Source organism: Lutra lutra, chromosome 6 (genome assembly GCF_902655055.1).
Source record: "Lutra lutra chromosome 6, mLutLut1.2, whole genome shotgun sequence".
NCBI lineage: Eukaryota > Metazoa > Chordata > Mammalia > Carnivora > Mustelidae > Lutra > Lutra lutra.
In genome coordinates, this window is record NC_062283.1 from 9,870,711 (window position 1) to 9,892,782 (window position 22,072).

The window sequence follows — 22,072 nt, forward strand, 5'->3', positions numbered from 1 at the left end:
TCACTGAAACTATACAGAGCAAAACCTATCTCCAAACATGGATGACTACGATGAAAAATAAAAAGTAGAACAGAAACCTTTCCACCTGTTTTATTCAAATGATCTTTAAAAGAGGTAAAATAATTGTGAAAATACTCTATAGTTGGATCTTATCAGGAAGCCCCATGTTCTAATTAGAGAGAAGCAAAGTCCTATAGTTCTTACTATTTTAAAAGACTATGGCCAATTCTAAGAAATTTGGCCATAAAAATCATTGTGAATAGCCTCTCCCCCTAAGAGAACCACACTCTTTTTGTCCCAATTTTTGAGCAAAAGAAATATGTTCAGGATTTGTTACAGAGCCCCACAGTGGCTTATGTCTCAACATATAGGTTCAAAAGTATAAAAATAAGGGAGAGAAAACAAAATTGGATGAGATGGAAGGGGGAAAAAAAAAATCTCTGAGATATAACTGCACTATGTTAATGTCCTACCAGAAAGAATCAATAGTTACTGACTCTAGGAACCTGAAATACTCAAGGTTTTTCACCTACTCCTTGAGTAGTAGTAGACTAGATTAAAAATAAATTTGAATAGAAAACTAATCAATGATCAGCTTCCATAATATTTTGGAAAGGCTCAATAAGGTCTGAGACATGGTGTTCTTATTTGATTAACTATTAATGAGCTATCATCCAAGAGCTAATCAACATGCCTATTAAATTCAGTATTTTGAAGTTAAAAAAAAAATCTCACTTTAGGGTCAATTAGGAGTCAAAATGAGTGATTCTGCCTCTCTCCTCTTCCCAGTTTATGCACAGACAACTACCACCTGTCTGTTTCTGCAAGACATCCCAGTTCCAAAATGGGGATATTATCAATCTCCCCCAACTGCGGTCTTCACATTTCTATTTTCCAAACACAGCGCATACAACATATTCTGACTACCTTTGCCCAAAAAAAAAAGAGAAATCCCAAGTCAAACATCAAGAAGAAACATAGCCAGTACCCTTCTCATGATGAGCACTGAGTAACGCATAGAATTGTTGAATTATTACAGCGTACACCTGAAACTAACATAACACTGCATTTTAACTACACTGGAATTAAAATGTTAAAACTTAATACAATTTTAGAAGATGGAGGAGGGGGAGGGGGAAGAAGAAGAGGAAGGGGGAGGGGAAGGAGGAGAAGGAAGAAGGAGGACGAAGGGGGAAAAAGGGAAAAGAAGGGAGAAGAAGAAGGAGGAAGAAGAAGAAGAAAGGTAGCCAGTAAATGCTTCCTGAGTCGGGAAGATGGGAATGACACAGGCCCAGCCACCCAACACCACAAATGTCAATTACATGAAGAGCCCATCCAGAGGAAGCGGTTATGAATAGATAAATCTTGTTGTTCTAACCTAGCAGGAGATCTAGGTATTCTTCAACAAAGTCAATTATTTCTTACAGTCTCAACCTATATTATTTTTTATTTTTTTTTAATTTTTAATGTAATCTCTACTCCCAATGTGAGGTTTGAACTCATGACCCCAAGACCAAGAGTTGCATGCTACCTACCAAGGCTATCTACCAAGCCAGCCAGATGCCTCCATCTTATTTTTTTAGAAAGAGACATAGGACACTTGAGAAATGAAGACATAATTGACTACTTCTTAGATTATCTCTTAGAAGTAGTCTTTTGAAGGCAGAACTGGAAATTGTGTTCACTGTGGACACCTAAAACATAATTTTATCTCTCGCCATAGACACATTAAGTGTTCGCTCCTTCCTTTGTGGTTACAAATCAAAGTTATAAAAATATCTATCACCTCCAAAAGTTTCCTCCTGCCCCCTTTATGTATCATTACTTGTGTGCGTGTATTTACGGTAAGAGCACTTCACAGATCTACCCTCCTAGCAAATGTTTGATTATACAACATAGCATTGTTAAATAAAGGTATTATGCTGTTCCCCAGACATATATTTATCTTCTAACTCATCAAATTTTCTACGTTAAATATGTACATCTTCTTGTCTGTCAATCATACTTCAATAAAGTGATTTAATATATATGCAACTGGTTAAAGTATATTTTATATATGAAAACATTTTTATGACAAAAGCCTTTTCCAAAGCAGAAACCTGTCTTGTTAAAACAACAACAACAAAAATTCCAAGCATTCCAAACAAGGCTGCGCTTGTAACTGAGACAGAGGAAGGAGATCACATATTTCATCTCTCTGAGAAAGGAGCAATCCAAAATGATTCTTCAAAAAGAAGTGATTTATTTTTCCGCACACTATAAACGCCAATTCCATTCAAACACATGAAGCAATGGAATTTTACAGAAACACCATCTTAAGGAAACTGCCACCAGAGCAAGGAGATGAGGTGGACCAGTGCTGGTGGAAGCAGTCCTGGGAGCACTGGGCCGGGTCCCCTGGACCTTTCCCTCCAGGCACAACCACAGAAGCTGAAGGCATTGCCAGGCACAGTAGGAAAACCAGCTTCTTGGTTTTTCACTCTGGGCAAAATCAATAATGAAAGTTTTAAAAGTGAATGACACACAGGAGTGCTTTATAAAGAAAAAAAGAGCATCAGACAAGAAATCCTTTCCCCAGGGACGCCTGGGTAGCTCAGTTAGTTAAGCATCTGCCTTCGGCTCAGGTCATGATCCCAGGGGTCTTTCAGGCTCCCAGCTCAGTGAGGAGTCTGCTTCTCCCTTTGCCTGCTGCTCCCCTGCTTGTGCTAGCTTTCTGCCTCTCTTTCATGCTCTCCCTCTCTGACAAATAAATAAAATATTTTAAAAGAAGAAGAAGAAAGGAAATCCTTTCCCCATTGATTCATTACACATAGAGCTCTTCAAGCAACCATCAGGAGAATCCTGACGCTCCTTCCCTCGAGATATTGGTGAATGGCTCCCAGGTGTCCTAGCAGCCTTCCATTTGTCTTACTGGGATTCCCCAGTCTCTGACATGCACAGAAACTCACCAGCCCACCCAAACTACGAGCACATGGCATGAACCTCAGAGAGGGTGTCCAGAGGAAGGGGACCACACCCCTGCAGCTCCTGACCCTTTCAGAGGACTACGCCTTCACAGGTACATGGACAACCCACACCCACTCCCCTCCAGGTTCCCAGAAATCCATGCAGACAGCCCGTAATCCCTTCTCACTAGCTTGCCCAACTTGTTCTGCCTCATACCTCATGTTTTACCTAAAATAAGAAAGTGACTTGAATGCTCCACAAACCCCTCCCGTTTGTTTTGAAACAGTAACAATTATAATTGCTTTTATAATTATTACAAATGGGACCTAGCCGCTATTGGGTGTCAAGAACCCAATGAGAAAAGAATTTTGGCAAAGCACACAAGGGGTATATGGGGGGGGCAAGGAGCTGACAGCTGCCTTTAGGTTTGAACTTTTTGACTGGGGTGTGGTGAGGGCAGACTTCACCCAAACTGTAGAAGTATCACTTGCTGAAATACAAGCAGCCATGTAACAGCGCAGATAGTTGGGCAATGCGAGCAAAGAAAGCCCCTCTAAAATATCTGATTTTGCACCAAATTACCAAGAAAGGGGAACCAGCAGTTCCACCTAGCCCGATTGTCTCCGGTACTATAAAGTGTTCATTATGTGAGTAGCTAGTACAATCTGATAGGAAAGAACAGAAAAGTCACTTTTCCCCTCATGTGTTTTCGTTAGAATTGCCAAGGAAAGGAGTACTTCACAAACCATGTTGGGAGTACAGGATGTATAAGGAGTTTTCATATTCCACTGACGGCCTGAAAAAGCAATCTGCTCCAAAAACGGAGAGGGTAGGAGAGCCAACATTCAAAGTATTTTTAAGTAATGTAGTTTACGCCTGTTTCACTACCCAAAATCACAGCAATTATTCCATTGCACAAAAAGATAATGCAGTTGGAAGGGATAAGCTTTCACCAGGATACTTACCTAGTTGTTCAGGAATTTTTACACCATTCAGCAAAAACTGTAAAATTTAGATAAATGGATAAAGCACAATTAAAGAAACTAAGAAAAAAATTTTAAAAATAGACTAAGAAGAGGAGAAAGTGAACAAAATGAAATCAACTGGATATTACTGATGTAACAATATTTATGTGAAAAGCCTATTGATCTGTGCTGAGGTCTTAATTCTAAACTATGCTATAAAAGTCTACGATTTACTCAAGATCAAGGGATAAAAAAGAAGAAGAGACACAAGAATATTCCCAAAATGTTTATTGCCCATGTAGGACACGGAGTCATTCCTGTGAGGTAGTTGGAATAAAAGATATGAATGCATGACTCAGGGAGAGCTAACAAAGGGAAAAGTTTTCAGGATGCGTAGGTGGTAGGGAAAGTAAGGCTGAAGTGTTGCCTTTATATAATAGAGACTTTCTCAGGAAGCCAGTGCTCTAATAGAATAGAAAGATACAGACATCCCAAGATCCCATCTCCGCCTTGTTAGCTCTCCCAGCACCAACTGAGAATGACATGTCAGGCAACCAGATTCTACTCAACAAAATCTGAAAATTAGTATTGTGTTGACCTTAGCACTTCTGCCCTACAATTATTTATTTCACTGCTAGTCCACATCCTTAACAGAAGCTATTAATGACTCAAATAGTACTGACTGAGTCTAGCGAAGTGCTGGCCGTCATCAGCCAAAAGTCATTTGCCGTCGTCCTACCCTAAATACAGTCTGGAATGGAAGGTAGACCAGTTGGCTGGTGGAGCAGCCAGAGCAATGGGAATTCATGTTTCATGAGGCAAGGACTTAGGGTAGACCTCCACAGTGGCCAGTGCTGGGATTCTCCTCTCTGCTTTGATCCACTCTCTGGTCATTCAAGAACTAGAGGGGCCAGTACAAATCCAGTAATATCAGAAAAGCAGAAATATTCTATATCTATTTAATTTTTTTTAAGATTTTATTTATTTATTTATTTGACAGAGAGAGATCACAGGCAGGCAGAGAGGCAGGCAGAGAGAGAGAGAGAGAGAGAAGGAAGCAGGCTCTCTGCTGAGCAGGGAGCCCGATCCAGGACTCGATCCCAGGACCTGAGATCATGACCTGAAGCCAAAGGCAGAGGCTTAACCCACTGAGCCACCCAGGTGCCCTGTCTATTTAATTATTTTTTAAAAGAATAATGCTCGAGGCCAATGAGTAGATGCCCAGCATCACATTTAGGATGCTTTGTCATTATTATTCTCTAGTACGAAAAAATCTAAAGAAATATTTAATTCTTAGACGTGATGGAAGAAAATATTCACCTACTTGGGCCTTGTGAGGTCGCAGTGTTGTTGTACAAGGCTGTTTACCGCTGTGCCTCATGTGATAGGACAGGGGACCCCGGCATTCTTCTCCCCCATGCTTTTCAGCCTCATTCAGAGGAAACCAGAAAGTGAAACAATACTCCAGTCTGTAATTCCTTAGCTTTAACATCTTGATCTCAACAGTTACCAGGATGGAAATAAGACTATAAATGTGTAACCTGGAGACTGCTATCCTCTAAAAATGGAACAGACATGCAAACGTATCCCTATTAACTATCACATAGGTAAATGGGACAGATATTCCATTAGGAAGAGCTTCTTAAGTATTAGCAAATATTGTTACTAAACAGTCTCTTTGCTATTTGAAATTAGGTTCTGTAGAAAGTCTGGTACAGCTATGGATAAGATCTAATTTTCTTCCAGCTTTATTGAGATATAATCGATACATAACACTGTAAATTTAAGGGATACAATGTAACAATCATACATATGTGCATGTATGTACATATCTGTCTATACATGTTTCAAAATGATTACCATGATGAGGTTAGTTAACACATTCATCCCCTCAGACACTTAAAACTTTTTTTACGGTGAGAATAAAAAGATTTGATTTTTTTTTCCTACAAAATATATAGGAGATATATATGGAAAGATTTGTGGAGATAATGGCCAACAAAGTAGATGACATTGTGAAAGGTTCATTCTCTAGTCCTACAGAGGACAGGCATCTCAGATGGCAAATTTTAACATCTACAAAATGCTGATCCTTCTAATAAGTACATTTCTTTTTTTTCCTCACCTTCTTTCCGTGTTCTCATTGCCACTGTAGTTTAAAGGCCCAAGGGGAGACAATCCATTCCTGGCTTTTCTAACAATAAAAACTTATCAAAGAAGGTAGGAGAGAATATGAGAATAAGAGCTCAATGATATTTTTGGCATTGTAATTTCAGTCATCATGGTAGCTCTCTCCTTGAAACCACTGTGCCCTGCCCACCCCATTTTTTAATCAATGGTTCCCTTGCCTCCTACAATTATTCATAGAGCCCTGCTGAATAATTTTCTTCCCCCTGCCTGGCATAACAACAAAGCTCCCAGAAGCAGGAAGGAATGCCACTTAAAGGCAGGTCAGACAATGATGTAATTAACAGATCAAGGAGAAGTGTTATTTTAGAAAGCCCCATAGAGCAAGAGATAGGCTGATTTCTTGGGTCAACACACTACCAGGAAACTACAGCGGCTAAAGCACAAATAGCTAAATCCAATGTTTTCTCCAAATGAACAAAAACACGTGTACGTACTACCCTCGAAAGTTAAAAGTTTCATACAGAAATTTTAATGAGATATAAATTTAAAACGGTTTGGGAGAGGACTCCCTTCCATTCCACTAAGCAAGGAGCAGCATGTGTATTTTTGTTGCCTTTGCCAAAGCAGTTTCTTTAAAAAAAAAAAAAAAAAAAAATCAATAATGCAGGAAACCAAGTCAATCCACAAAGAACTGAATTGCACACTTTGGATGGTAGGGATGTAAGATGGTTAAATCCAGACCCTGCTTACAAAGAGTAAACTAGCAGAAGAGGCTGTCAACAGATAGTTTCATACATAATGATACGTAAGATAATTTGTGGGTTTACAGCTTCAGCCATAAGTCCAGCAAAGAGACAAATGAGAGATGTCTTGTTCTATCTTCCCGCAAAGACAAAGAACCAGTTGATTAAAGGCCTGGGACTCAAACTCATGACTGCAAAGGAACTAGAAACCAGTAAGACATGGATTTTGAAGTACATTCTTTAACAGACACTAAAAGCCACGAGATCCACAGGCTCTTCAGCTGCAAATAAAAGAGTCTAATTCACTGAAGTTGTTGTGTTTTTCAGTCCAAGGACGGAGGCCTCGTCATATGAGAAGTTTCTCATTCCGTGTTGCAAAATGTTGACCACTTCTCCTCTCTTCAATGTATTATATTAATCTTCCGTGTTTTAATAACCACTGCAGTGTGATGCATTGGGTTTCGAAGCCCGCATCGACCAAGAAAAAGTGAATGCCAAAGTTAATAAAAACAGAACATTAGTATAAGACCTCCCACATGTACCTAAAGGTGAACAAGCAAATTAAAACGTAAATAATTAAATAAATTAACTTCGGTGCTGTTATGCCCCTTCAAGTTACTTAACTTAATGGTATATAGGAAACATTATCCAAAAAAAGAAAGAAAAATGTCAAAATGAAAAGCCTCTAACATACTCAGGTTCACTCAAAACAACACGAATTAAAAGCTGCCACTCCAGAACAATGTCACTTCTAATCTTACACCAATTCCTTTGCGACAGAGGCCCCCTCTTATCCATCTTTCTATCGTCAACATCTAGCCCACACCTGGCAAATAGTGAGTCGTCACTCGATCCCACATGGAGGAGAGAGAATATTAAAAGGCCCGGCTCTCATGTGCATTCACTTCCGGCAATTCAAAGTCTAAACATATTGATAATTTATAATAGCTAAGGAGCTTCTATAAATTTGGGTGGGCATCCCTGGAAAACAAAATCTCAGGACTTGGGAGCAATGGCTGCAGATACTTACTCCCCAAAGCTCGGAGTGGAAAGAATGATTTGTGTGGCATCTTGGCCCTGTTCCCATATCCAAAATAATCAGTTGCACAAAGTAGGCTGAGTCCCAAAACGGTTTGGACTTTGCTCCTCTCCCAATATCTGGGTTCAGCATGATTCCTAACCTCTACCTCAAACTGGTGATTTCAAGCACAAGAACCTCACTTGACAAGAAAGTAATGCTGTAAGTTAAGGCCAGGGGAAACACGGAAGCCAGAATTAGCAGAAACACCAAGAGCAATGACTCCGATGTCCTAATAAATGTTTCTAAATACCTAAAATATTAAAACTGTTTCTCGAAAACAAAAATTTAAATATACTTCCTCAGATTAAAAGGACTCATATTGTTGAAGAGAAAGATCATTTTCCGGAAGCTAAATAGTTATTGTAGAGATAAAATAAGCTTTTTTTCTTTTTAGACAGAGTATAACTTTTCTCTCTGCTGTCAAGTTTGCCTCAGAAAACCTGATTCACAATCTGGGAGACCCAAAAACTAATTATTTAAAAAAAAAAAAAAAAAAAGATGTGTCTTAAACTAACCTAGTTTGGAAGCCCAGATGCCTTTAAATTGCCAATGAACTGAAGCCATTCATGAGAATGGAGCTTTTGAATGCTGAGAATGTTCTGTGAGGCTCAGTGCAAAGATATTTGGCAGAGATGACTGTAAATATTTGTAAAACTCTGGGTAAATGGACAGTGCTTGACCACACTCACAGCTCACTTCCAGCACAGTAGTGCAAGAGAAAGTTATCTAGGGTGATTGGTTTGGGGGTTTTGCGGTGCGGTGGGGGGGGGGGGAATGGGTTATGTTTTCTTCTGTTTGTTTTAAATAAAAAGTCAAGGAGCGGATTCTGCTACTCTGACTTTTTTTTTTTTTTTAAGATTTTATTTATTTATTTGACAGACAGAGATCACAAGTAGACAGAGAAACAGGCAGAGAGAGAGAGAGGAGGAAGCAGACTCCCAGCTGAGCAGAGAGCCCGATGGGGGGCTCGATCCCAGGACCCGGGGATCATGACCTGAGCAGAAGGCAGAGGCCTTAACCCACTGAGCCACCCAGGCGCCCCTCTAACTTCTTTTTTATACTTACATTCTCTGTACACAGTTACCTTGTATCTGTTTACTCATCAAGACAGTCAGTCAGAGGCTACTTTAGAAGCAGAAGGGTTTTTCTCTTTCCTATTTTTCCACGTGTGTGCCCACCACAAAGAAAAAAAGACCAGAAACAAGTGTGCAAGGGTAAAACAGGAGGGTGTGACAACATGGCCTTGGATTTAATACAATTATCTCAGTGTGGCTCGTGGGTCTGCTACAAAGATCTTTCTTGCCCCCTCCACCTCCTCCTCAAGAGAGTTCCAGAAATACTTAAGGGGCCACTACTTTTAACAGGACTACGGTTCTGTTCATAAGGGAAAGGCAGGATAGAATCGGGAGAAGAAGGGACCCACAAAGCAGTGGGATGTGAAAGGGACCAGGAGGCTCATCTCAGTGAAAACTGCAGCAGCCAGATACTTTAATTAGCCAGCAACTCAGGGAAGACTGGCTGGGTTCCCTTTGCCTCTTACGCACACCCTAAGCACTGAGTCATCCCAAAGTTCATTTCTTTTGCTTCTGGGCCGAGGACCCCCCCCAACACCACCACCAATCTGCCACTTCAGAAAAGTTAAATACATTGTTCTTTAATTCAGACCTTGCAGTGTTCAAATAAACATCCAGAAATGCCACATTACAAGAACACAGACAGTCCTATGGGGACCCCCAGGTCATGTTTGGTAAGATGTGTGCAGCAGCAAGAAATAAAGTGTCACACAAGACTGGAGGCAAGAAAGAGGACATTTTCCCAGACAGGAGAATTCATTTCTGAGAAATGTGAACGTGAGAAGTATACGCGAGAAGAGGAGGGGACTCACAGCAGAATCCCCGAAACTAATACGAAAAGCTAAAAGGTGCCCTGGTAAAAGTCAGCTCAAGGTCCCTTTTCTCTGCTGAACGGGAATCGGTTTCATTTTAACTTAAACTTGCCAACAGCCGTAGAGGAAGAGCGTTTCACTCTGGGTTATCAGCAATTCCCTGACAAGATAACGTATGGCCAAGATCCCATCTCACTGCTCTCTCTGTGCGCCTCAACACCGCGGGGTGCATGTCCGAGCAAGACAAGGTAAGCGTCCGAGATGCCACCAACTTCTGGGGTCCCCTTAGGCAAGACACGAGGCGGTCTGAGCGCACCTCGAATTTGCTAATCCACACATTTTGCAGAGACTGTTCTGTTCGGAATTCGTGTCTCTCCACCTCGACCGAGGCGTGTTTTTAGAAGCTAACAGGTGTTTAAGGCGTTCAGAACGAGTCCCACGGCTTAAGCCCCGGAGGCAGGAAATACAGCTCCGAACCAGGCAATCATAGCCTCTGGTGCTCCCCCCCACCCCCGTCCCCCACTTTTATCCCAGTGCGGCACCCCGCCCGCCCGGCCCTGCGCGCCCTGCGTGGAAGGCTCGCGAACCCTACCTGGCAGGACAGCCCGCCGGTCCGGGCGCCGCCGGCTTCTCAGCAGCGGCCGCCGCGCGCCCCGGGGAGGCGGAGCCGTGTCATTCCGTCCCGGGTCGTCCGCGCTCTGCCGCCGGCGGCTCGGCGCTCCGCAGGACCGCGGCGGGGGCAGGGCGGGAGCGGAGGAGGGGGGTGGGGAGGAGGCCCGGCGAGCGGCCGCGTCGCCCCGAGCCCCGCGGAGCGTGGGGCGCAGCTCGCCAGCGGGCGCGCCGGGCGCCGCGCGTCTATTTATACAGGAAGCTCAGGCGCGGCACTTCCTACTTCCCATCTGGGTCGCGCTCCAGCGGCAGGTGAAGGTCTTTTAACCCCGTCGGAGCCCGGGCGGCCGCGCGCCCGCACCGCTCCGGACGCCTCCGTCTCGCCCCGCGGGCACGGCCTCCGGGGCGGGGTGTCCCGCGGCGGCCCTTGGTGTCCTTCCTCGCGCCCAGACCGGGACACGGCCCCCCTCGGCCTTCCCGGCTTCGTGCCGGCGCGCACGTGTCCCGCGGGGACACCCTTCCTCCCTCCTGCGCGCCTGAGGACCCCCGCCTGCCTGCCCCGCGCGGCGGAGCTCCGGTGCTCGGAGAAACGCTTCCCAGGCGCGTCTCCTCGAAACACCTCGAACCTGACTCGTCCAAACCAGAACGCGGGCAAATCAAAGCCGGACAGTCCTCGGTCGCCTGCACACCTTGATGACACGACAGTGTTGCTTGAAGCGCTTCTTCAACCAGTGTATGTGGGAGCCCACTGTAACCTCGCAGGCGGTAGTCAGTTAAAGAAAAGGTCACAGAAGCTGTAGTCCAGAAGCTGTAGTAGGGCACGCCCTCATGTGCCTCCCGCACTCCAAAACCTAGGACACTGCATTTGTGTGATGTTTAAAAACTATAATAAAATCGACTCACTCCCCCCACCGGCTGCACACCCCCCCCCCCTTCCCAGGTCCCAGTCACAGCCCCAAATCTGTTGATCCGCTGCGATTTAGAAAGGTCACTGCTCTAACACAGGAATCTTCCTGGGCCTACTCTGCAAGGTCGCTGGACTTTTACAAAAGCAGTCAAGAATGTGCGTCCTGAAAGGAAGGGACTCAGTCGTCCTTTATGGAGGGGATCTGAGCAGGCCAGTGAACTAGGAGCAGTGGGCACCATTCCCAGACAGCGCCAGTCTGCTGCTTCTCAACCTTCCATGTTCAAGAAAACCTCCAGGTCAAAGCCAAGTGCTTGAAGAACACAGCGTGCAGATGGTAGGACAAGCCTGGAACAGTGCATTGGTTGGGGGCAGAGGAGGGGGCAGAGGCAGGCAAGGAAAATAAGACAGAGAAGGCACAGTAGGGAGGGACCCAAAGTGATAGAATCAGAGGACATTTGAGACTGAAAAGTTGTTCTGGCTAGTTCAGTCCCAATGCCTAATTTTAAAGACAAGGAACGTGTCGTCCAGGGAGATTTAAGTGGTTGGCTGGAACCAGATAGGGGCAGAACTGGAATGAGACCTGAATGGTGTTAGGTGAAAAGGTACATGTTAATAACCACCCCCCAAGGCATCTAGCTTCAAATTTAGCAGTAGCTTAGGTTCTAAGATAATCAACCTTGGGGCACCTGGGTGGCTCAGTCTGTTAAGCCTCTAGGGTCAGCCCTTGTGGTCTCTCACTCTCTCTCTCAAATAAACAAAATCTTTTAGAATATAAAATAAATAAATAAAAATAAGTAAGAGAATCAACCTTGAGGTATTTTCTTAATGTAGTGGCCACTATTGGTGGACAGGAATCAGGAAAGATAAAGAAAGCAACTTTTAAGAGGTCAATTAAGTCATTACTGTCAATACAAAACTTTGGGCCCTTAGACCAAAGTTCAACACAGAATCCACATTTTAAATGATCATGCAATTAAGTTATAATCTTTTGTCAACAGGATAAGGGAAGAAGCTGCTGCTGTGAAAACATATATTAGGCAATGATCATGCTGCCTGCTGTTGGAAACGGCAGGGAGAAAGGAAAAAATTGTATAACTGAATCACAACAGCATTGATTATTTTCACTATGTGAATTAATAGAAATTACATTAAAATTTTAATAGGACTAAGTAAACACATAGAACACTATAGTAGTATGTGGACAACTCTTTCAGATCTGGAATAAAATACCCAGGAATAAATTTAACCAAGGAAGTGAAAGCTCTGTGCACTGGAACCATAAGATACTAACAAAAGAAACTTGAAGGCGCAAGGAATGGAAAGACGTTCTGTGCTCACAGACTGGAAGAATGAACATTGTTAAATGTCCATGCTACCCAGAGCAAACTACAGATTCGATGCAGAGAGAGAGACAGGGAGAGAGAGCAAGAGCGGAGGGTTGGGTGGGGGCCAGAGCAAGAGGAAGCAGCAGACTCCCCACTGAGCAGGGAGCCCGACGCAGAGCTTAATCCCAGGACCCTGAGATCATGACCTGAGTCAAAGGCAGACGTTTAACTAACTGAGCCACCCAGGTGCCTCTTGAGCATTTACCGATCTCCCAGAGAAGCTGTTAGATGCTAGAATGACAAAGAAAATTGCACTTGGTTCCTGTCCCCAAAGAGCTTGTAGTCCAGGGAAGGAGTCAGACAAGAAAATCAATGATCAGGGTGCGATGGTGAGTCAAGCGATACACATGACAGTCTAGGGGAGCACAGAGAAGTGCAATTTAGCTAAAGGAAAGGAGTTGGTGAAAAAGAAAGGCTTCCCGGAGAAAGTAACTTGAAGCTGAGTCTTCAGGCAGCCACGTGGGAAGGGTGGACCCAGGTGAGTGAGTCAGAGGCAACCACCAATGCAAGCACTATGTGGTGTCTGTCATAAGTCAGCCAGAGGAGATGCATTCAGAATCCAAGAATGAGAGCCTGAACCCATGTAGTGACAACTGGCCTAGAAAGGAGGGGGGCAAACGGAGAGAGATCTGAGAAACAGAAGGGATGGGACCTGGTATCCTATCGGATGTGGGGGATGAGGGAGAGAGAGGAGCCCAGGCTGCTGGTGCCACGAACTGTGAGTGGGAATGGAAGAGGAGCAGTCATACGGAAAGCAATGATTCAGTTTGATTCCTTTAGAATCTGAGGGGCCCCTGGAACATACTGGAAGACTTGTCTCATAGGCCATCAACAGAGAGATCTGAGGTGGAGAGGCTTTCAGGAATTAGCATCATTTAGGTGGTGGTCATGGATGAGCTCACCAAGAGCTGAGATCACCCAGGAAAGGTAGCATGCTGTAGAGAGAAGCAAAGCTTTTGGACCTGTACAAACTTTCTTGTCAGGTCATTACTGTGTAACCTTAAACAAGTTTTAACAGACCCAAAGCTCCATTTTCTCATCTATGAAATAGGAATGATGATATTCATCTCATGGATTGTTGTGAGGGTAAACAAGTAGTTCGTAAAGTAGGTAGCACAGTGCCTGATGACACTACCCAAGTCTTTGGGGTGGGCCAGTGAATGTCATCTCCTGGAATTGTGCAGTACACGAACTGCTCAGCTGTACAGCACGGCCCTGCCCTGATACACAGTAAGAACTTGCTCACTGTTATTCATCTAAGGAAGGGAAATAGGAAGTGAAGAGACAGGTATCAGAAAAAAGAACCCAGGGGCACCTGGGTGGCCCAGTCAGTTAAGCATCTGACTCTTGATCTCAGCACAGGTCTTGATCTTGAGGCCGTGAGTTCAAGCCCTGCATTGAATTCCATGCTGGGTGTGGAGCCTACTTAGAGAACAAAAAGAAAGAAAGAAAAGAGAACCCAAAGGAACCCCAGTATTTAAAGGGCAGGTAAAAGAGGAGTCCTCAAATAAACCTAAGAAGGAACCGCTTCTTTTAGACTGCAAAAATAAATGTAACAGTTGAGATCACAGACTGGGAAGTAAAATCCAGCCAACTACAATCTGTAACAATATTTTTCCTGAGCAATAACAGATGTGATATTACAAACTGTCCACCTGAGACTGTAGTCATTTTGATATTCATAACAGAGAATCATTCCCTAATCTGAATTATAGACCATCCTAAAGAAAAGGCAAACAAGACCTTCGCATGAACAGTAAGCAATCCACACTGTAACGGGAATTCTATTAACTTGTGATCTACCTAAAGTCATATAAAAGCAAAACCAAAGTAAGTCCAAAGCATACTAAAAGTTTTCCCTACATAGGAGGCCAAAAATAAATACAGAAATAGAATTACTAGCTTTCTCAACATGTATGTGTAAAATGCAACATAATAATATATACCACATTATATGTAGTATATAACAGATACGTTATAAAATGCAGAGGTCCTACATAAGAAGAGAATCAAGAGGAATTTCTTCTTTTCAAAACTGTTCTCTTTAATATAAAGAAAAATCAAGGGGCTCCTGGGTGGCTCAGTTAGTTAAGTGCCTGCCTTTGGCTCAGGTCATGACCCTGGAGTCCCAGAATGGAGCCCAGCTTCGGGTTCCCTGCTAGGCACAGAGTCTGCTGCTCCCTTTCCCTTTGCCCTTCCCCCAACTTGTGTTCTCTTGCTCACTCTCTCTCTCTCTCAATTAAATAAATAAAATATTTTTAAAAAATCAAAATTCATTCTTAGGCAGTTGAAATTGCTCTTCTAATATGCCTCAGTAGGCAAATTAGTAACACATACCTTAGACATGACATTTTAATTACATCCTGCACTAAAACCTAAATTAAAGAAAAAAGGTTTGCTCAGTTTCAAAAATCAGATGAAAGAACACAAGTATTGGGAAACCAGCTTCTGCAATAAAGTGCAATTCTGTCCACAGGAAAAGATGTGAGGCAAAGGTCGCAGTGTTCTGCCACTGCTAATTGCCATTTCTCCTTTCCAAACAGCTATAACTTCATTTGCATTTTCCTAGTGCATCTAATGAGGCCCGTGTTTACACCCAGGCAACACTTACTGAGGGTATTAAGCACAGAACTAAGAGTTAGACACAATAAAAATAAGACTTAAGAACATTACCAAAATAGGGGCACCTGGGTGGCTCAGTGGGTTAAGCCTCTGCTTTCGGCTCAGGTCATGATCTCAGGGTCCTGGGATCGAGCCCCGCATGGGGCTCTCCGCTTGGCAGGGAGCCTGCTTCCTCCTCTCTCTCTGCCTGTCTCTCTGCCTACTTGTGATCTCTGTCTGTCAAATAAATAAATAAAATCTTAAAAAAAAAAAAAGAATATTACCAAAATAATGTGAGAGAAACTATTCTAGAGATATGCTCGGAATGATATGACAGTCATCCAATTACCTCTGACTTGTTAACAGAAGTTTTCAAAAGCTGGAGACATGTCATTTGGTTCAATTTCAACCGTACAAAAGCATCTCCCAAGCAAGTCAAAACCAGCTGAGCCCCAGTAAGAAAAACTTGACCAGAATAATCTCAAGCTACCACACGAGAACCCATCGTGACGCAAAATGGAGAGCTTAGCCAGAGAGCAATGCTCCAAAGGGCTCAGGTGTTCAAGACTCTTACTATCCCACATATAACACCACTAGCAAGCTGGGATTATGGGCCGAGGAGAAAATGGGATTCAGCATTCTTGTCCATCATCTAAGTGCAGGAAAAATGACTGCATTGGCCTGACTTCAGATTCTCCACTAAAAGAGTCCCTGGATGGCTCAATCAGCTAAGTGTCTACCTTCAGCTCAGGTTATGATTTCAGGGTCCTGGGATTGAGCCCCATGTTGGGCTCCCTGCTCATCAGGGGCCTGCTTCTCCCTCCCCCCAAACCCCCCACCACCGCTCATGTTCTCTTTCTCAAATAAATAAAATCTTCTTTAAAAAAAAAAAGATTTTATTTATTTATTTTACAGAGAGAGAGAGATTGCAAGTAGGCAGAGAGGCAGGCGGAGAGAGAAGGGGAAGCAGGCTCCCTGCTGAGCAGAGAGTCCGATGCGGGGCTCGATCCCAGAACCCTGAGATCATGACCTGAGCCAAAGGCAGCGGCTTAACCCACTGAGCCACCCAGGCGCCCCAATAAAATCTTCTTTTAAAAAGAAAGGTTCTCCACTAGAAAGTCCAATGATATAGTCTTCAGAATCTTTTTATTTGCAAAGATTGCATTAATCCTTCTACGAATATTAACTTCTCCTCTGAATTCCTGCATATCAGACAATCGATGAAAAAAAAAAAAAAATCCCCAAACAATGCTGCCATACATCATCATCCCAGACACTGTGCCAGTCGGTGGCCCTCTTTCCTCTTCTTACAAAATAGTGAATCATAAGGTCCCCAGTGAAACCAGAAACCAGATAGAACTAACAAATACAATCTATCATCTGCAACAGATCAAAGAAACCAAATTAAGGCGTGGAAGCCACAGCTAGACGGAAGCTGGATTGGGAAATGCAGGTACCGCGAGAGGGAGGGATCCTCTTCTGTATAATGCAACAGAAAAGTCTCCCTTTCACTTGGGAAGCCTGTTTCCTTTCCACACCCTCACCTTTCCCCTGAAGTCCTCCAGACCTTCCTCAGCACATGCCCAGGTATGGAACTTGGGCAGAGCTTCTGCAAGGACTTTGCTACATATTAACAACTGTAGCAGAAGCCACCAACCCTGTGTAACAATGTTTGCCTGGCCAACCCAATGGAATCTGAGAGATCCTTCTTACAGATCAGTGTTCCTTAAGTGGATCTTTCTCATTCCCTTTGGCGTCTGGAGAGGAATCCTAGATTGGGAAATACAGGAAATATCAGTTGAAGCAAGAACCGTGGTTACGTGACATGTCTTTGCAAAGGGCCCTTTTCCAGATTGTGCCTGACCCACTTAACTGTACTTATCTCGCGGAAATCACAGTGCCACTAGTTGCAAGTAATTAACAATCTTGTAAGGCCAGTAGTGAAGAAAATAATTTACTGCCCAGAGTCCTCTCTGTTCAGATGCATAAGTCCCTCCTCTTCTCACTCAGATTTCTCTTTATTCCTCAACTATGGCACCTAGGGAGCACTCAAATTATTTCTGTCTATCTTATTCAGTGGTCTGTCAGGAGTGTGTCATAGCCTGTTTTTCACTTCCCACATCAGCCCGTCACTCACCCTGTGCTCAAGTTAACAGCCTGTAGTGTCTTGTAAGCATTTTTCTCTGTTATCATTGAAACGTGCACACACACTCCCCGCTTACCTCACATCTGTGAATTAACTATTCATATTCTTTGTCCATTTTGCTTTAGAATAATTTACATTTTTCCTGTCCATTTGTAAGAGCTTTTTTTAAATTATAGCTATTAACACTTTGCCTGAAATATGTTTTACAAATGCTTTTTCAAAAAAAAAAAAGATGCCTTTCACTGTCTGACTTATTTCATTTAGCATTATGCTCTCTAGATAGCCATGTTGTTGGAAATGGGAAGATCTTGTTCTTTCTCACAGCTGAGTAATATTCCATTGTATTTATCCCACCTCTACTTTCCCCATTCATCTACCGATGGATGCTCAGGTTGCTTCCATATCTTGGCTCTTGTAAATAACGCTGCAATAAACATAGGGGTGAAAATCTTTTCAATTAATATTTTTATTTGCTTCAGATAAATATCCGAATGTGGAATTCCTGGAAACTTAATCCAGGACATCTCCCAGCCACCGTGCTCTGTCTATGCTCTATTTTTCATTGTTTGAGGAACCTCCATACTATTTTCCATAGCGGCTACACCAATTCACAGTCCCAACAACAGTGCACAAGGGTTCCCCTTTCTCCACATCTTCACCAACACTTGTTCTTTCTTGTCTTTTTGACACTAGCTATTCTGCCTAGTGTGAAGTGATTATCTCATTATGGTTTTGATTTGCATTTCCATGATGCTGAGTGATGTTGAGAATCTTTCCAAGTGTCTGTTGGCCATATATATGTCTTCTTTGGAAAAATGTCTATTCAGGTCCTCTGCCCATTTTTTTAATTGGACCTTGCTTTTTTTGGTGATGACTTAAAGAGTTCTTTATAAATTTTAGATATTAATCTAGGGTTTCCAGTCTTGATTGAGGGTTTCCCAAAGACCTGAATGATCTATTTCTGAATCTACTCTGTTCCAAGGGTCTATTTGTCAGTTGCTAGGCCAATATTATCTTGATTATAGTGGCTTTATAATATTCCTATATCTCATACTTATCTTCAATAGAATATTCATCAATATAAAATGTTATGATCATTTTATGCAATTTTTTAAAAACCCATGTATATTCTGTTTTTGAACTGTAGGAAATTTATATATTATGTATATTTTATGGTTTTTTTATTTAAGGGAATAATTCTGCCATTTCTTAGAACTTATTGCTTAGAAAAAAGCTTCCAATTTCTACATTTATCTCACACCCAGACATCTCTCCGAATAGTTTATTCATTCTACTAGAGTGACTGTTCTGTTTCTAATCTAGTCTCATATTTGGGGGTGTATACACAGTCATCTCAGCAACAAGAAAAAAAATTTTTTTAATCTCTTCCAGTGTCTTGTTGCATTTCCTGTAAGATTAAAGATAATGATAAATAAAAATGCTGGTCATCTCATCTAGATCCTTATTTAACTGTTTTTAGTATTTCACCATACAAAGTAAACCTGTTGTTAGTTTTTTGCAAATAGTCTTTATTATGTCTAAATAGTTTCCTTCTATTCCTCCTTAAGAGTTTTATTAAGAGTAGTACTGAACTCTACTAAATGTTTTCTCAGCAGCTACTAATATGATCATGTTACTTTTCTTTTGAATTTTTGATATAATGGATTTGGTGGCTGGATTTTCTCATATTGAACCAAATTTATATCCTGCAATAATCCGTTCTTGACCATATTGTATTGTCTTATACTAATATTAAAGGTATGCTGGTTTCATAAAGTGAATTGGGGAGATACTTATCCTTCCCAGTGATCTGGAAACATTTAAATAACAGTGTAATTACCTGACTTTTTTTTTTTTTTTAAGATTTTATGTGTTTGAGAGAGAACACGCTTGCACACATGCGAGAAAGAGAGAGGGAGAGAGAGACCCTGCGGGCCAGCAGGGGAAGAGGCAGAGGGAGAAGCAGACTCCCGGCTGGGCAGGGAGCCTGACCACAACCACATAGGGCTCTATCCCAGGACCCTGGGATCATGACCAGAGCAGACACTTAACCAAATGAGCCAACCAGGTACCCCTAATTATCTGACTCTTAAAGACAGAACGACCATAAAATTTCTCATTCAAACCAGGACACCATGAGAATGAAAGAAGATGCTAATAAACAATTAAAATCAAGTAACTTTTAAAATATATAGTGGTTGACAAAATAGTTGGTTTGTGGACAAATATATTGGTGGACTGACGGGTTCAATTCAGAAATTTTCAGAAATAAACCTTTAAAATAAATAAAACAACATGTTTGCATTCATTAAAACTATTTTTAAGTTTTTTATATGGTTTATTTTAATATTAAAAATATGGCAAGTTAGGAGCAACTGTGTGGCTCAGTCGTTAAGCCTCTGCCTTTGGCTCAGGTCATGATCCCAGGGTCCTGGGATCCAGCCCCGCATTGGGCTCCCTGCTCAGTGGGAAGCCTGCTTCTCCCTCTCCCTCTCCCCTGGCTTGTGTTCCCTCTCTCGTTGTCTCTCTCTCTGTCAAATGAATAACTAAAATATTAAAATTTTATAATAATATAAAATAAAAAAACAAAAATTAAAATACGGCAAGAGAAATTATTCTTGGTGCATATTCAAGTACTTAATCAGTTTGGTACCAATACTGAATCATTGCTATTTTTATGAAAGATGTTATATTTTCATTATAATCTTATTTTTTATTTTTTTATAAAAATTCCTGGACTGTTCTTCAAAGGTATATTTCATGTTAATATATTTGAAATTACTGAACCCTTGAATAGACTCTTTTCTATAGACCATAATATTTTTTTAATTTTTTTTTATTTTTTCAGCATAACAGTATTCATTATTTTTGCACCAGACCCAGTGCTCCATGCAATCCGTGCCCTCTACAATACCCACCACCTGGTGCCCCCAACCTCCCACCCCCCACCCCTTCAAAATTCTCAGATCGTTTTTCAGAGTCCATAGACTCTCATGGTTCACCTCCCCTTCCAATTTCCCTCAACTCCCTTCTCCTCTCCATCTCCCCTTGTCCTCCAACCATAATATTTTTAATTGAGAGATACTTTCTCTTCACTGCCCAAATACCTGGTAAGCTCAGAGAAAATTCTACTGCATGGAGTGTATTCTTAATTTGTATTTTATACTGAGACCTGTAAATATTTAAGCCAAAGTATTCTAAAAGATACTGTATTTTTTTTTTGTTTTTACTATCTTTCTTGGAGAAATAGTTATACAAAAAAATTCATAAAATGAATTCTACTTATGATTCAAATCAAAGTTAGATCCCTTGAAATCACAGACCTTCTCAAATTCAATCTATTTTGAATTCTTGAGGAAAACACAAGTGTATCCTACTAAAAATAGTATTTCTATCAAAAGAATCTTCCCTCAATTCCAGATATTCTAAGTGCAACTATAAAATTTCAAAATTAAACCTTGTATACCATATTTGAATTCTTTTCACTTACCTTGCTCAGTTCCTACCTTATAAGGATAAATTCTAGCACCTTCCTGTTTGCAAGGTTTGTTTTCCATAACTGCAATTTGCAAAACCTCAAAACCTGAATATTTCTTTTGCTTGCTCCGTTAATTAATACTTTAACTAGAAATTTCTAATTGATCTCAAACAAAATACAAATTTAGAGGACTCTTTTGCAAAAGAAAAAAACGGTCAATATTATTGATTAGCACTGATTTACAAAGCAGTTCTTCAAAGACTCAAAATATTTGTAAAATCTGATTGAGGATGACCAGCAAGGACAGAAAACACATGCTGGATGCCAAAGAACTTTTCATACTCCACATCAGCTGCAACACAAAAATGCTGTAGTTCACCAACTCAGTGTATATAGAAGAGTATTTGTGAAATTTGGCTGTTAGTTCTACTTTCATTGTAGTTTGTTTGAAAGAAATAATGACTTCTCTATGCCATTATATATGCACGTTTCTATTCCATGGATTTTTTTTTAAAGATTGTATTTATTTTGAGAGAAAGGGGGAGAAAACATAAGCATGGAGGAGGGGCAAAGGGAAAAGTACTGCCTTCTGAGTGGGGAGCCCCATACGGGGCTTGATCCCAGGACCCAGAGATCATGACCTGAGCTGAAGGCAGACACTTAACCAATTGAGCCACCCAGGTGCCCCAGTAAGATCAGTCCTTTTTTTTTTTTTTAAATATTGTATTTATTTATTTGACAGAGAGAGACAGAGCAAGAGTAGGAACACAAGCAGGGAGAGTGGGAGAGGGAGCAGCAGGCTTCCCACTGAGCAGGGAGCCCGATGCGGGGCTCGATCCCAGGACCCTGGGATCATGATCTGAGCCGAAGGCAGACGCTTAACCGACTGAGCCACCCAGGCACCCCCAGTCCTTTTTTTTTTTTTTTTTTTAAGATTTTATTTGTTTCACAGATTTTTTATCCTAGTAATTCCATTGTATATACTTGGACATTGTGCCCCATGAAAGTCCTTATTTGTGTTCTCACTGAAAAAGAAATCATTTTCAGCACCTGCCAGGGGCTGGATCTGAATGTGGGGGTTGAATCCAGAGAGTGCCCGGCAGCTTCCTCGGGGCGGGGGGGACGGGAAGTGTTCTAAAACTGAATGGCATGATGTTTGTACAATTGCACAACTTTTCTGAAAGTCTTCCAACAGT

At 41.9% G+C, this 22,072-nt stretch overlaps 1 protein-coding gene across 4 annotated transcripts in view; it reads right to left on the reverse strand.

Annotated features, from left to right (window-relative positions):
- The window catches only part of RNF144B (ring finger protein 144B), a 164,450-nt gene that overhangs the window by 71,096 nt on the left and 71,282 nt on the right, over positions 1–22,072 (reverse strand). Inside the window, exon 1 of one of the 4 annotated variants that reach the window (XM_047732946.1) lies at positions 10,343–10,710. The exons of 2 other annotated variants lie outside the window; for them this stretch is intronic. The gene's annotated coding sequence lies outside the window, so the exon portion shown is untranslated. Of the gene's footprint in view, positions 1–8,949; positions 8,969–10,342; positions 10,711–22,072 lie in introns of those variants that run through there. One more of the 4 variants, XM_047732949.1, reaches the window with a different exon arrangement.